At 49.2% G+C, this 4,670-nt stretch overlaps 1 pseudogene; it reads right to left on the bottom strand.

Annotated features, from left to right (window-relative positions):
* Nucleotides 1–1,353: 1,353 nt before the first annotated feature.
* Nucleotides 1,354–4,033, bottom strand: LOC147621124 (calcium-transporting ATPase 5, plasma membrane-type pseudogene; annotated as a pseudogene).
* Between the last annotated feature and the right edge of the window lie 637 nt (nucleotides 4,034–4,670).

The following is a 4,670-nucleotide window of genomic DNA, read 5'->3' as shown; positions in this document are numbered from 1 at the left end:
GCATGCCTCCTTATCCTTGGTTTCACCCTCTGATTTTGCATGCGTCCCCCTATACAATTCCTTGCTATGTGTCCAAACCCACCACACCTAAAACGGGCCCCGGGGAATGGCCCAGATTTCAAATTTAGTTCCAATTTGCATAGCTCACCGAGATCCACCTCTACACTTTTGGGAGTCTCAATTAAGGTGTTCCAAGAGATGCACACATTATTAGCCTGGCAACCTCCCTCATCCTCTTTCAACAGATACAGAATTGGACCAATAGCACTGGCTATTTCACTCAACGCTAGTCAAAGCCAAGGGGGTAATCCTACAGCCTCAACCCAGACATGATAGGCCTCAGACAAGCTCTTATTTAGATCAAAAAACAGATCAAATGGCATTGCATGCTTCAACCTATGATCCATGAACAGAGGGGATTTTGCAAACAACTCAGAAATAGCCTGACCCTTAGTAAACAAAATATTAAAGAATACCTTTCCTAAAAGTAGAAAACTTGGGAGACAACTCTATCATGGAAAATGTTGTCTTGCAGGCATTTAGCAATATCAGCTTTAGACGGAGGCTTACCAGAGCAAAAAATAATTACGTTGCACAGAGAAAACAAACCAATCACCAGCTCGAGTGAAACCTTCAAAAATACCTCAGCACTCCTTGTCTGAGGTCTTTGGGCATGGGCGATGATTCTATCCGCTTCCCACTTCGGAACCACCTTCTTTCGCTCCCTTCCCTCATCCTCCTGCGTTTGTGAGCATTTCATGTCTTTAGAATACTCCTCTCACTAATCCCCCAATCCCCCTAGCTCCCCACATCCTCCTCTGGACAATGAATCCAAGTCTCCTCCATGCATGCAAGCCGACGTACGGGGGCATGCACTTATGCATGTGTGGCAATGCCCACACGCCCACGTCCGCCTTTACACAAGCGTCCTTACCTATTAATTATGCCCACTCGACTTAACTCAACTTAACACCCACTCGTATATCTTCTATGATTATTGAATAAGTTACTCTCCATGCTTGACAGAGCGCGCGCACACACACAAGGAAATTGGTTTTCGTATTTTTTAAATGCAAGAGAATGGGGTAACAGTTCTGGCCTATGCCTTAAATGAGTTGTGATTAACGTATTTTCCAGTACTACAGAAGTGGAAAATTCTAGTTTTCCAATTTTAAAAGCATTTTGCATGAGTTGTTTAAGGGATTTAAAACATTGATGTTCATGTGTTTCATATCTCTGCTACATATGCACACACACACACAGATTTGTGCAATACGAAATTGCTTTTGGGCAAAATTCCTCCATAGCATTTTTAAAATCAATTTATTAGAGTTATCCATTCTGCCAGTTTTCCTCTCTATTTTAATAGATGACACTGCCAGACGTGACGGCTGCCACGAAATTCACTGCCAGCGCCACCACGTTCACAGTGAGTTGGAACTGCAAGAATTTCTGGATGTTGAAGTAGACAGAGCGGCCCCATTGCACGACCCTCACAATTGAGGCGAAGTTGTCCTCCAGGATGATGATGTCAGAGCTCTGCTTGGCGACCTCCGTGCCTTCAATCCCCATGGAGAGGCCGATGTTGGCTTGGTGCAGAGCAGGGGCGTCGTTGGTGCCATCGCCGGTCACCGCCACCACGTCCCCCATGGATTGGAGAGTCTTCACCAACAGCAGCTTGTCGGACGGCAGAGCCCGAGCCAGCACAGCTACACGCGGCAGCTTCTCTCGCATTTCCCTGTCGTCCCACAGGCGGAAGGTGGGCCCATCTACCGCCATGTCACTTGCACCAAGGATGGAGCATTCGGTGGCAATGGCTTTGGCGGTGGCCAGGTTGTCTCCGGTCACCATTCTCACCCTCACTCCGGCCGCCTTCACCCGCTCCACCGCTTTGGCTACCCCTGGCCTGCAAGGGTCCTTCATGCCCACCACAGCAAGCAGCGTCAAGTCATCCTCTGGTAGATGACCATCCGACAACAATGTCTTTTCATCCTGAACCTCGCAGCACGCAAAAGCGATGCAACGCAGGCTAGCCGATGCCATTCCGTCGATTATGTTTTCCATCTCCTTCCGCTTCTCCACTGACATGTCTATGGCTATGCCTCCTTCGCTTTGCCATTTGCAGCAAGCTGCCAGAATGATCTCCGCTGCTCCCTTCCAATGCACGAAGACTCTTCCATCCCTAGACATCTTCAAAGCCACTCCTGCACGCTTCTTCACAGAACTGAACGTTTCTACTTTCAACACCATTGATTCACACCTCGTCTCCTCGAACTTCATGCCCAATTTCAAGCCCCACCATATGAGTGCCTTCTCTGTTGGGCTGCCGCTGACCTCTAGGGTCTCCAGCGAGTCAACTGCTAGTTGTCCCTTTAATGGCACAAACACACTCCCTGCAGTGTTCTGAGCGATTCCTTGGAAAAGAAGACCTAGGGTAGTATTAATCTCTGTATGCCTCGCAGCAGCTTCTAACTCTATCATCTTGCCTGCACTCCATGCCTTCACCACGGTCATCTTGTTCGTAGTTAGGGTGCCAGTCTTGTCGCTGCAGATCGTAGTGGCACACCCCATGGTCTCGCAAGCAGAGAGCCGGCGTACCAGTGCTTTGTCCGCCATCATCTTGCGCATGGAGTAGGCCAAGGAGAGCGTGACAGCCAGAGGAAGGCCTTCGGGCACTGCCACCACCACAATAGTCACAGCGATGGAGAATATGTCCACAATAGTATTCAGCACTTGACTCGCACTCGTCTCCCCTGCCCGGAACCTCGTTCCTGAGCTACCAGCGCCTGACGTGTGGCCGCTAAAGTAGAAAACCAAGAGGATTATTAGAACAAGCAATGCCACTGTCAAGCCAACCTTACCAATCAGAATCGCAACGCTATTTAGGCGCGCTTGGAGAGGGCTTTCCTCTGCATTGTCACTGGAAATGGTTGCCATGGTTTGCCCCCATTCTGTGCTAGTGCCCACGGCAGTAACGAGCATGGAGCCGTATCCCTCCTGCACTTTGCAGCCAGACCACAAGAAGGGATGCTGATCGTGGTCAGGAAGCAGTAGCTCGCTCTCTCCGGTCATGCTGGATCGTTAATGGCCAAGCCCTGCCCCTTCAAAAAGAGGCCGTCTGCAGGGACCTGGTCACCGACGCGAAGCTCCACCAGGTCGCCCACCACGACGTCGAAGATGGGCATGCCTTTTCTCCTGCCTGCTCTCACCACTTGCACTTGGATGTTATCTTTCTCTTTGTCAAGGCTCTGAAATTCACGAGCCTGCCGGAAGTCACTGACGGCCGTCACTACCACCACTAGAACAACGGCGAATGAGATGCTGACACCATCATACCAGCCTTGCTGTAGACCTTCACTTTTGATCCCGAAAGCCAGCGACAAAGTTGCACACAACATAAGGAGGTTCAGAGTAACGTCTTTACTGGCCTCGTACAGGAAGTGCCACAAGGTTTTGCTATGCGCCCTTCTAGGATATGCATTCTCCCCGAACACCTGCCTCCTTCTGGCGAATTCTTCCTCCTCATCATCCGTGGCATCGATACCTGTTTGTAAGCTCGTCTGCAGCATCTTGGCAACTCTGTAGACACCACCCAGCTGCGCTAGCTTCTCCAGATCGCGTCTCCTTACGATGCCTTGTATTTGATCAAGGTGATCATCATCTCCTAGGACTAGCTGCCTTCCCAGCTGGAAACGGCACGCAGCCCTCACAGCGACAGTGACAACCCGGAACCTCTTCAATTTATCTCCGCTACTCTCGATCTCCACCACAAAGTTCTCACCTGCCACCATGTGCTTGGCGCTGCTATTGTACTCATCCCATTTAAGCGATGACGTTCGCAGTACTGGGAACTTGAATGCTGGCGCCTTGTATTGTGCTTCATCATCAGCTACAGTCAGCCCATAGCGCGAAACTGCTCCAGCACCGCACTCCACAGACAAATCTTCCATGCTGAAGTCGATAGCTGACATGTCGGGGGGATTGTACGGGGTGTGATCTGTGGGCATGTTTGGCGAAGAGCACTGTTAGCAAACGGAATGTTGATTCTATACAAACACAAAATAATAAGGTTATAACCTTAGTAAGTTAATACTTTACGGTCTCATGTAAGCACCAAATAATAATATACCGTGACTGTCTACTTAATACCCGTTCTAGGTTCAGTTAATGCAATTACAATCTTGCCCTTTGTGTGCACCCTATGTTATATTTATCTCATTATTCCTAGTCTTCACAAGGGACGAGGGTTCTCTCTGCATTTTTCCCCCCCCCTTCACACTCTCCTTCGGTTCTCCTTGATTGTACACCTTATCAAAATAGCTTCCACCCAATAACCCCAACCTGGCGATGTTCCTGCTCTAGCTCGCAAGCCCAAGCTCCTCTACCTACACCGCTTGGCTGGCTTTGGTTCATTTAGGATACAATTCAGCTGGCTCACTTTGTCTTATTCACACATGTAGAGGTGAGATCACTTTAAAAAAATGCCCCCTACAAGTGGCTTGGTCTCACCCCTACATGTTTCAAGGCGGTTGGAATCTATCTTGTTCCGCTTTGGTTGTAATTACAATCTTGACAAGCTTGTTGGCCCCAATTACCTACTATGATAAGTGCGCATAGAGTTGACGCTCCAATACACAGATCTGTGCGGCTACTCATTCATGGCACTAAGG

The sequence above is a fragment of the Cibotium barometz genome, chromosome 30, assembly GCF_041138505.1.
Source record: "Cibotium barometz isolate CiBa-2024 chromosome 30, ASM4113850v1, whole genome shotgun sequence".
NCBI classification, from domain to species: Eukaryota; Viridiplantae; Streptophyta; class Polypodiopsida; order Cyatheales; family Cibotiaceae; genus Cibotium; species Cibotium barometz.
The sequence above is the reverse complement of the archived record's forward strand: the minus strand, read 5'-3'. Positions and strand labels throughout refer to the sequence as shown.